General features: G+C 37.8%; 1 long non-coding RNA gene across 1 annotated transcript in view; it reads right to left on the reverse strand.

The window, feature by feature from the left end:
* Positions 1-9,558: 9,558 nt before the first annotated feature.
* Positions 9,559-11,914, reverse strand: part of LOC102979803 (uncharacterized) — an 83,955-nt gene continuing 81,599 nt past the window's right edge. Inside the window, exon 8 of the long non-coding RNA XR_448353.4 lies at positions 9,559-9,831. This is a non-coding gene — a long non-coding RNA (uncharacterized lncRNA). The remainder of the gene's footprint in view (positions 9,832-11,914) is intronic.

An 11,914-nucleotide genomic window follows, 5' to 3' on the forward strand; every position in this document is an offset into this window, starting at 1 on the left:
AGAGGAAATGCAGATGGCCAACAGACACATGAAAAGATGAGCAACACTGCTAATCACCAGGGAAATGCAAATCAAAATCATAATGAAATATCACCTCACACCTGTCAGAATAGCTATCATCAAAAAGAACACGAATAACAAATGTTGGGAGAAAAAGGAACTCTTCTACACTGTATGGGAATGTGAATTGGTACAACCACTGTGGAAAAAGGTATGGAGGTTTCTCAAAAAACTAAAACTACCATATGACTCAGCAATTCCACTCCTGGGTATATATCTGGAAAAACCAAAAACACTAATTTGAAAAAGATACATGCACCCCAATGTTCATAGCAGCATTACTTACAATTGCCAAGATATGGAATCAACGTAAGTGTTAACCAACAGATGAATGGATAAAGAACATGTGATATATATATATGAATACTACTCAGCCATAAAAAAAAAATTTTGCCATTAGCAGAAATATGGGTGGATTTGGAGGGCATTATGCTAAGTGAAATAAGTCAGATAGAGAAAGACAAATACTGTATGATATCACTTATATGTGGAATCTAAAAAATACAACAAACTAGTGAATATAACAAAAAAGAAGCAGACTCAGATACAGAGAACAAACTAGTGTCTACCAGTGGGGTGGAGGGAAGGGCAATATGGGGTGGGGGGAAGGGGAGGTGCAAACTGCTGGGTGTAAGATAGGCTCAAGGATGTATTGTAGAACATGGGGAATAGAACCAATATTTTGTAATAACTTTAAATGAAGTGTAACCTTTAAAAAATAAAAAGTAAACTTTTAAAACCTAAAGTGACAGAGAGCTTATAGGTGGTTGCAAGGTCACAGGAGGTGAAGGAAGGCAATAGGGAAGGACTCTGACATGGCACAAGGAAATTTTGGAATTCAAAAATAATGGATGTGTTCATTATTTTGATTGTGGTGATGGTTTCATAGGTGTATACATATGCAAAAATATTAAATTACCCATTTTAAAGATGTGCAATTTACTATATGTCAATTATACCTCAACAAAGCTATCTTTAAAAGTGCCAAGGTCATGAAAGATAACAAAAGACTGAAGAACTATCACAGTTTGGAAGAGAATAAGGAGACATGACAACTAAATGCAATGTGACATACTAAGCTGGATGCTGAAACACAACACAAAAAAGGACACCAGTGGAAAACCTGGTAATATTCACGTAAAGTCTATATTTAATTAATACTGTTGTAAATGTTAATGGCCCAGTTTTGATAATTGTTCAATGATTATGTAAGATGTTAACATTAAGGGAAACTGGGTGAAAATGTATGGGAACTCTATTTTTACAATACTTTTTTTTTTTTTTTTTTTTTTGCGGTACTTGGGCCTCTCAGTGTTGTGGCCTCTCCCGTTGCGGAGCACAGGCTCCGGATGCACAGGCTCAGTGGCCATGGCTCACGGGCCCCGCCGCTCCGCGGCATGTGGGATCTTCCCGGACCGGGGCACGAACCCATGTCCCCTGCATCGGCAGGTGGACTCTCAACCACTGCACCACCAGGGAAGCCCACAATACTTTTTTAAGCCTAAAATCATTTCAAAATAAGAATATTTTTTAAAAAATCTATAGATAATTCTCAATAGGACAAAGTTAAAGAACTATTGAAATGGAAAATGTGGCTGAAGAGTTCTAGCACACAGCAAAGAAATAAAATAAAAGGCTTTTTTAATGAAAAAATTTGAATGACAAGAATAGATATAAAAGTACCAACATTTGTTTAGTAGTACTTTCAAAAGGAGAGACTACAGAGATTGCAGGACAGACAACAAATAAAGTAATAATGGCAAAAATTTTTCTCAGAACTTAACATCATGAGTCCTCAAATAGAAAAAAACAACAGATTGCCAAGCAGAAACAAGTGTTTCAAAATCTATACTTTGAGTACTGGCACTGAAATTCTAGAATATCAAGAATAAATAGAAAATCCTAAAAGCTACCAGAAACACAGATAATCTAAAATGGAAGGAAAATCAGATTTATACCCAACATTTCAAAAGTAACATAGGAGACTATTTTTTTTAATGGAGTGATATCTTTAAATATCTGCAGAGAGATAACTTGGAACATAAAATTCTATATCCAGAAAAACTATCATTCAACAGTAAGAAAAAAATAAAAATATGATCACATATAAAAAGATCCTAATGTATACCAGATGTAATGTTACACAAGTACATGTAAATGATTTTCCCTAGAGTCATTAAGTGCACAGCCTGGTCAGTGTATGTGGTAACTCTGATCCAAGATCCTTGTTGAAAGAACTCTAAATTCAAGGGTAACCACTAGAAGGCCAATATAATAAAATTATGGAACAAAGAAAACTTAATTGCTTCAAAAGAAGGAAAGAACAATATAATTTTTAAATGTGGTTAAGAGAAAACAAAAGTATCATGGAAGGGTTAAGAGAATTACTCTCCCACTGAAAATAACAAGAAAACTGGACAAAATATATGAAACAACTCTTTTCAGACATTGGGAAACAGGCAGCATTTGCCTATGATCCTTGGGAAGAGGGGAGCAAATAAGATAAGCTGTATGATTTTCTTGGCTTTCTGCCAGGTGGCAGTTTCTAGGCAGCTCAAGGAGGGGACTATACACACCCCAGTATCTTCAGTATCTTAACAGAGTTAAGAGGACAGAGATTATAGTTCAGGGAGGTCAAGGTGACTAGAACTTACAGAGCAGAGTACCAGAGACAAGGAAACTGTAAAGAGACAGTTCTAAAGATCTGCAAATAGTCCTCTGGAGCAGCGGTCCCCAACCATTTTGGCACCCCAGACCAGATATCATGGAAGACAATTTTTCCACAGACTGGGGGGAGGGGGAATTGTTCAGGCGGTAATGCAGTGGTGGGGAGCAGCAGATGCACCTTCGCTGGCTCACCTGCCGCTCACCTCCTGCTGTGCGGCCTGGATCCTAACAGGCCCAGGGGTTAGGAACCCCTGCTCTGGAGCATTTGGCAGAATACCAATCTCCACATCCACGGGATAAAATTCCTTGAGGCTGGAAGTAGAAAAGCAGTGGGCTGAAGCATTCCCGGAATGGGGTTAGTTCAGTAGTCAGAGCAGAGAAACTTCATGATATGAAGAGCATTTAGTAGGGACCTCAGAAAGATCAGACTTTATACTGGGGCTAAACTAGCACTAGAGTAAAGATTCTTCTAAACCGACCTTAGCAAATCTAAAATAACCAAAAAGAGCAAGCAGCACTGCATAACTTCACTGCTTGATGGAACAAAGTACAATGCTTGTTAAAGGAAGACAGCAAAATCAGGAGCTCAACTATGTAAATTTTAGTATGTGGAATCCAATAAGAAAATAATCAGGCCCACAAAGAAGCATGAAAATGTCATTACATAGTCAGGAGAAAAATCCATAGATTAAAAATGGAAAAAGAACTGATGAATATGCCACAATTATCAGACATTGAGTTATCTATTTTATTTATTTATTTATTTATTTATTTAATTCTTCTGGCTGTGCTGTGCGGCTTGTGGGATCTTAGTTCCCAAACCAGGGATTGAAGAACCCATGTCCCCTGCAGTGGAACTGCAGAATCCTAACCACTGGACTGCCAGGGAATTCCCAGACATTGACTTTAAAACACAATTATTAATATTACAAACATACTCAAAGATTTAAAGGAAAAATAAATATAATGAGAAGAATGAAAGATATAAAAATAACCCAAATGGAACTGTTGGAGATGGAAAATAAAACACAAAGGCAAAAAGATTAGTGAACAAAAAAAGAGAAACTACCCAAAATAAAGCACAAAGAGAAAAAAAATTTTAATGAACAGAGTCTCAGTGACTAGTAGGACAATATCAAGCAGACCAATATACAAATAACTATAGTCTTAGTAGGAGGGGATGTGAAGCAATGCAAAGGCAGAGAAAATATTTGAAGAACTATTAGATGAATATTTTTCAAATTTGATAAAAATTATAAACACAAAAATCCAAGAAGCTCAACAAACATCAAACAAAATAAACATGAAGAAAACCACACCAAACATCATATTCGTATTATTGAAAAACAGTGATAAAGAGAAAATCTGAAATGAAACAAGAAAAAAGGACATATTACATACAAAGTTTCAAAGATTAGAATTTTAACAAACTTCTTGCCAGAAACTACAAAGTTAGAAAACAGTGAAGTGACATATTTAAAGTATATATGTAAAAAACAAAAATGTCAATCTAGAATTCTATACCTACCAAAAATATATTCAGAAATGAAGGCAAAATAGACTTTCCAGACAAATAAGAGCTTAGAAAATACATCACCAGCACACTTGCACTAGAAGGAAATCTGTTCCTCAAACGGGAAGAAAATGATACCTAATAAAAATGTGTAACTAAACAAAGGAGTAATCAGCATCAGAAATAGTAAATGTGGGGGTAAAAATGAAAGACAATTTTCTTGATTTTTTCATTTCTTTAAAAGATCATTGACTGCTTACTTATAGTAACAATGATACAGGAACTATTATCTCCATTTTATAGATGAGGAAACTGAAGCACACAGTGGTTATTTTCCTAAGGTCATACAAGGTGGTAGAGCTTGCATTTGAATCCAGACAATCTGCACATTTGGCCTCTACATTAAACAGTAAATAAAATATCGAATATATATATATATGTATACAATGAAATATTATAGACTAACTACATGAAATAAACATGATCTTCATGTATTAATATGGAGGAATATCAAATTCATATTGTTGAGTAAAATTAGCAAGTTATAGAAGTTATCATACAGTATGATACCATTTATGATAAAAACACATGCAAACACACAAAAACAATATTGTGAATTTCACAAGGGCATATATATTTATAAAAAATGTTTTTAAAAATCTGAAAAAGATACATTCCAAATTGAAAGTGCTGATCAAAGGGGATCTTAGTTTTATCTATAATGTCTTAAATTTTTAAAAAGGAGAATGTACTCATGTAATACTTATGTAATCAAAATATTTTTAAAATGTAAGTAGGGCACACACATAGAAGGAAAAGGTTATATATCAATAGAGAACACAGAACAGAAGAAATAGATTAGTATCCATAACAAAGTATTAGCTTGGTAATAGCTGCACAAAGGGGATGGTCTATTTTAAGTACACATAAGCATATGCAGATAATGAAAATATTTTGTATGTGTCCCTCAGGAGGAGCATCATAGAAGAGACTACCATTCTTACAAATAAACGTGAACCGTAGAACAGTAACTAGCATTTATATGTCATTCTACAGATTAGTATGAGTTTGTGAATATATGTAAAACTCCCTGAGGCTGGAGATACAGGTCATTAGCAAGTCTACTTTTTATTGATAACAGAATGTGTTAGAGGATAATATTTTTCTATATTAACATACACTGTTTTTCTCCCTCCAAATTCTCTTTTACCCTATAACCCTCTGCCATTCAGGCAATAAGACTTTACCATAAGACATTAAGAAAACATTGCACACCATTTACATTAAGAAAACAAACAAACAAACAAAAATGTCAAGTTTCTAGACTTCTAAGTGAAAGCTTTTAAGAACTAAAGGCCTAAATTTTACATCACGAACAACAGATTCAGAAGAATGCATAATCAGTCAGAATTCGTTTTTTTGCCCCAGGAAAGATAAAAGGTTTGAGGGATGAGCTTGAAAAGAGTTGAAGTGACAGACATTAGACTTTGGTTGTTTCTCTGATAGAGAGCCCTATTCCTCACCCTCCACCTCTACCAACCCTGGGCTGAGTCTTGGGGGAGGAAGAGGAAATAACAGAAGGCTCAGATAGGTTAGTGGGTGAAATATCAAAGGAAACTGTGCCTCAGTCCTTGTGTGGAGCCCAGAGAAGCAACATGTCTTTCAGAGTTGCCTCAACATAGCACAGAGTAACTAGGCTGGCAAAGCAGGGGAAAATCACAGTAGCTGCTGAGAGACAGGAGAGCTGGACTCCAGAGATAATTGGGTCAATATGAGAAAAACATGACCATGATTACAATGCATTGATGATCAAAGAGCAGATGGGAACAAGGATGTATCAAAGAATCTTACTAAGATGCCACTCTCTTGACTGTAATTTATATAATATATCAGTTAGCTCTTGCTGGAAAAATGCTGCATAACAAACTATCCCCAAACTCAGTGGTTTAAAATAATAACCATTGAGTTAGCTTATGTGTTTGCAGGTCAGCTGGGAGTTTGCTGATCTAGGCTGGTGTGACTGGGGGTAAATTCTGCTTAATATATCTCTCACACTTTCCCTGGGGCTGGTGGGCTAGTTCAGGCTTTTCCTTCTCATGGTTACAGTGAAGACTGAAGAGTGAGTAAACCCAACTCTACATACATGTTTCAAGCCTTTGATCACATCACGCTTGCTAATATCCCACTGACTAAAGTGAATCCCACAGTCAAGGGCAACACAAAGTTACATGACAAGGGAAAGGTGAAGAATGAGGGCCACCAATTCTGTCTCTATCACGTTCAATCTTAGATGAAACCCCTGGAAGAGGGGAAAGAAAAACAATGATTTGATTGCAAGAAGATAAAAATTAGTAATTAAAAATAATATCACATTGCTTGCACATCTAGGATTTTGAATTGAAATTCATACCTGTGACAGAAATATTACAATTGGGAGATATACAAAATGCAAAGGAAATCCATCATCTCATTCCGACATCAGAATCACATCACTCATAAGGTGTATGTGATCTGTGCTATAAAAGATGAGGTTAAGTGAAAGCACAAAATTATAAAAATTAGTGTTTGAAATGGCAGAGATTTCTGTAGCTGCATTGACTGAGTAGAGGGGAACGATTCTCTTCAAGAGACCAGAAACTTGTAAACAGTAGGAGTCCACAGCAGTTTTAGTTGTTATCCTTCTGTTTTTTCATTGCTCAGAAGGAAATGATGAGAGGAACACTGCTTGCATGAGATACTTACTGTAGGTCAGGAACTGTGCAAAAGGAAGACTATGTGTGGAGGCCTGGAATAGATAATTTGTTCCCAAATAAAAAGCAGAGAGAAGACATAGTGGAAGCAAAGAGAAACCAGTAAAGCTGGAAAAAGAGAAAAGTCACAGGGGGACACACTTAACCCTAATTTCTGTGGTTTTTCTGATGAAGATGTGGTGCTAATAGTTTCAGAGTTAATCAGGGAGCCATGTATCTTAAACCTCAGCTCTAAGCCAGATGAAAACAGACATCCCACTTAAGTGGTGTTTTAGTGGCACAAAGGCTGAAAGGAAAAAAAAAAAAAAAAGATTTGCATAGTAATGACTCTATCTTTGCCCTAAAGCTCCACAGTACTTTCAGAGCCCCTAACAACCACCAAATCAGGAATTCAAACCACACCCTGGGAAGGCTGGGCTTCCTTTTGTTAAAAAGAAAAACCGAGGATCTCGGAGGTCAGTTACCCAGGCAGTGAAAATCAAAAGTCCTGACTCCCTTCTAACCACTGGAATATTTGCCATGTGGACCCACACTCACCTATGACACTGCCGCAAGTACCGTGACTAAGATCCATGTCTTTCTCTGGGTACTATTTCTACAGAAAGCTTCTGATGTCTCTTCCCTGACATTCTACAAAATAGAGAAAAAGGAGAGGAAAAGTATGCCCTAGAAAAAGCCAAGTGGGAAGAAAAATTGGATTCTTGGCATCCCATTTAGAAGGTTCTACTTACATCCTCAACCCACGTAAGGTTTATTGTTGAACCAACACCATAAAGAGAAGACAGCTTCGGCTTCTATAAACGACGGCACCATAAGCAAAAGCATTGATTTAATGGATAAATATAATAGCTATAATTATTAAACTCCTGCTATGGGCCAAGCACAGTACTAAGATCTTTACATGTAAAACTCATAAGGTCCTGACAATAATTTTATAAAGTTGATACTATTATTATCACCATTTTATACATGGGAAAGCTGAGGAACAAATTGGTTATATAAATTCCCCAAGGTCAACATGATAAGAAAGCAGAAAGCCAAGATTCAATCTTAGTAGTCTGATTCCAGGGCCCATAAGCTTAAGCACTACGTATACTGACTCTTAGAGAAGAAATTAGAAACAACACCCCTCTTACAATAAATGTTCCCATATATATAGAATTGATAAACAACAAGGTCTTACTGTATAGCACAGGAAAGTATATTCAATATCCTGTGATAAACCATAATGGAAAAGAATATGAAAAAGAATGTATATATATATATACATATATATGTATAACAATCACTTTGCTGTACAGCAGAAATTAACACAACATTGTAAATCAACTATACTTCAATAAAATAAATTAAAAATAAACGTTTCCAGAGACTAAAGAACATTTTTCAACTCATTTTATGAGATCAGAATAACCTTTACTCAAAACCTGACAAAGATATAACAAAAAAAAAATTACAAGCCAATCTCTCTTGGGAAGATAGAAGCAAAACACAGTATAAAATATTAGCAAATTGACTTCAGAGAATTCTTATAAATAGATAAGAAAAAGGCAATCTGATAGAAAAATGGGATTTCACAAAAGATATCCAAATGGTAAATAAACATATTTTTAAGTGTCAATGTCATTAGTCATCAGGGAAAGGCAAATTAAAGCCAAAGCATGTCCATCTGAATTACTAAAATTAAAAAGACTGACAATATCAGGAGTTGGTGAGGATGCAAAATAAGACTCTCATGCACCACTGATGGGGACACAGATTGGTACAATCACTTTGAAGAAGAGTCTAGAAGCATCTGCCCAAAGTGAATGTACACATACTCTGTGGCCCAGAAATTCCACTCTTAGGTTTATACTCAATAGAAATTCCTATATGCACAGCAAAAAGATGCAAATAAAAATATTCATAATACCTTTTTCATGAGTCAAAAACTGGAAACAAACTACATATCTATTGAAGGGGAATGGATAAATAAACTGTGTTATATTTATGCCAAGGAGTGCTAAGCAGCAGTGAAAATGAACTACTGCTGTTCACAATAGCTTGAAGGAATCTCACAGATTATAATGTTGACCAAAAGAAGCCAGACACAAAAGTGCACCTGTGATTCCATTCAGGTATTGTTTTAAAATAGCCAAAACAGGGACTTCCCTGGTAATGTTGACCAAAAGAAGCCAGACACAAAAGTGCACCTGTGATTCCATTCAGGTATTGTTTTAAAATAGCCAAAACAGGCACCTCCCTGGTGGCACAGTGGTTAAGAATCCACCTGCCAAAGCAGGGGACATGGGCTCGAGTCCTGGTCTGGGAAGATCCCACATGCTGCGGAACAACTAAGCCCGCGCGCCACAACTACTGAGCCCGCGCGCCTAGAGCCTGTGCTCCACAACAAGAGAAGCCACCGCAATGAGAAGCCCGCGCACCGCAACGAAGAGTAACCCCTGTTCGCCACAACTAGAGAAAGCCCGCACACAGCAACAAAGACCCAATGCAGCCAAAAATAAAATAAATAAATAAATTTATTTTTTAAAAAACAGGCAAAACAAATCTGTGGTGTTAGAAGTCAGAACAGTGCTTACCTCTGCCAAGAGGCTGTAGTGATTCAGTAGGAGAAGGAGGGTGCTAGGGATGCTGTATTTCTTGACCTGGTTATTGGGTACATGAGAGTGTTCATTCGATGTTTCAAGTGTAGTTTGAGAAGTAGCATCTTAGTGAGAAAGATGGGATAATCAAATTCATGCTATACATTCAGCGTAAGTGGTTCAACCAGATGAGAGAGACATTATGCAGATTCAACTTCAAAATCAACTAAACGTTCATTGCTTCATTTATTGCTAAGTCCTGAGAGTAAAAAGATGAAAAGAGAAACTTCCTATCAGCAAATTGTTCACAATCTAACTGAAAGAGAGGTATAAAAATTATTTCAAAACAAAATATGCTATCATGGAACTGTACAAATTGTTTTGAGAGTTTTGAGAAGCCAGGGAAGATGCCCAGAAGGTGGCAACACTGAAAACTTATAAGGGCTTTGCAGGTAAAAATGCTGGATTGGGGGTGGGGGTAGTAGAAGGAGGGGGGTCAGGGAGAGGTATGTGGCTCAGAATTGACAGCATTTGCAAAAGAGAACACAGAGAGACAAATACAATTCAAATATGAGAAATCACTGGAACATTAGATCGTGAGGCATGGCTAGAGTTTAAAATGCCAGACAGAGAAAAGTGGGAGGTGAGCCTGAGCAGGTAAGTCTTTTATTCCATCTTGGATGTTTCTCCTGCAGGACATGGGACCTATTGAAGAATTTTTATTTAATCCAATGTGAAGGGTAGGTGGGAGGAAGATATGACCAGAGACTGGAAGATTAGAAAGGAGGTTTTGCAAACATTCAGACATATGTGTCAGGTTTTACCACAGTAATAAACAATCCAAAATCTCAGTGGCTTACAAAAAACAAATATTCATTTCCTCCAAAACTTTGGTGTCTTATAACCACAAACATTTATTTTTTACTCATTGGGTCTGTGGGTCAACTGTGGGTTGATTTTAACTCATCTGGGCTTGGTTGCAGGCTCCAGGTGGATTCATATGTGCTCCATGGGTCTTTCATTTCAGGACCCAGGATGAAGGAGCAAATAAAAATATTCATAATACCTTTTTCATGAGTCAAAAACTGGAAACAAACTACGTATCTATTGACAGGGGAATGGATAAATCGACAGGGGAATGGATAAATAAACTGCTTCTCTACACCATGTTCTCCTATGGACGGATGGCAGGGGTACAGACTGGTGGGCAGAAACATGCACCGTCTCCTGAAGCCTCTGCTCAGAGCTAGCACACTCCCTTCTGCCCACATTACACTAGCCAAAGTTGCATGGCCAAGCTCAGTGTCTATAGGACACAGTAGGTATTCTCCACCCACAGGGTGAGGAAGGGGAGGGTAAATATTCGCCAAATTTATTAACTCCATCTACCATACCAGGCTAAAGATTATGAACACCCAAACTAAGGTAAACAGAGTAGTAATGGACAAGAGGGGGATCAGGAAAGCTGGGACCATAGCCAGAGTCTGATGTCACAGCTAGTTGGGCTGGGTGGAGATGGACTGCCACGTGGGGACACTAGCAAACTAAGCCAGAAGCTTTAACTCAGGGAAGAGCCGGGTAGAGCTGGGTAGTCAATCGAGAACTATTCACTGATTTGCAAACATTTGGCCAAGAGTAGAAATTCAAGGACACATCTCTCAAAGGGAATTAATGAAAGAGAAGAATTGAAGCGAGGGGGAGGGTACACGGTCAGTAACAGTATGGAGCTGAGCTCAGGTCTGTGGCAGTGAGCTTCCTGGGAGCTCTCAAGAGACAGCTCTCAAGAGAGAGAAGGATAGAATTGAAGCAGGAGGAAAGGGACAGGAGAGAATTTAGGATCCCTCCCGGTTTTCTAGTCTAAGAAACTGGGTAGTTACTGGTGTCACCTGCTGGATTCTGGAACACAAAAGGAGAGAGGGTTTCAGAGAGAAGATGGTAAGTTCAATTTGGTTTGGTTTTTAGACTGGAGCCATCTAGGTGGACATGCCTAGAAGAGAATTGAATATCAAGCTATCGAGGCACCTCCCTTTTGTCTTTTACATTGTTTTCACATCCCTAAATGCTCCATCTCTCCTCTCTTACCTAGCCGAAGTCTGAAATTTTCATGATCATTTACATTTCCATGTTGTCTTTTTTCTCTGAGCTGCTTGCATTTAGAATCAGTGTGCCTCTGGGAGTTTGGGATTGACATGTACACACTGCTATGTTTAAAACAGATAACCAGGGCTTCCCTGGTGGCGCAGAGGTTGAGAGTCCGCCTGCCGATGCAGGGGACACGGGTTCGTGCCCCGGTCCGGGAAGATCCCACATGCCGCGGAGCGGCTGGGCCCGTGAGCCATGGC

Source organism: Physeter macrocephalus, chromosome 7 (assembly GCF_002837175.3).
Source record: "Physeter macrocephalus isolate SW-GA chromosome 7, ASM283717v5, whole genome shotgun sequence".
Classification (NCBI taxonomy): domain Eukaryota; kingdom Metazoa; phylum Chordata; class Mammalia; order Artiodactyla; family Physeteridae; genus Physeter; species Physeter macrocephalus.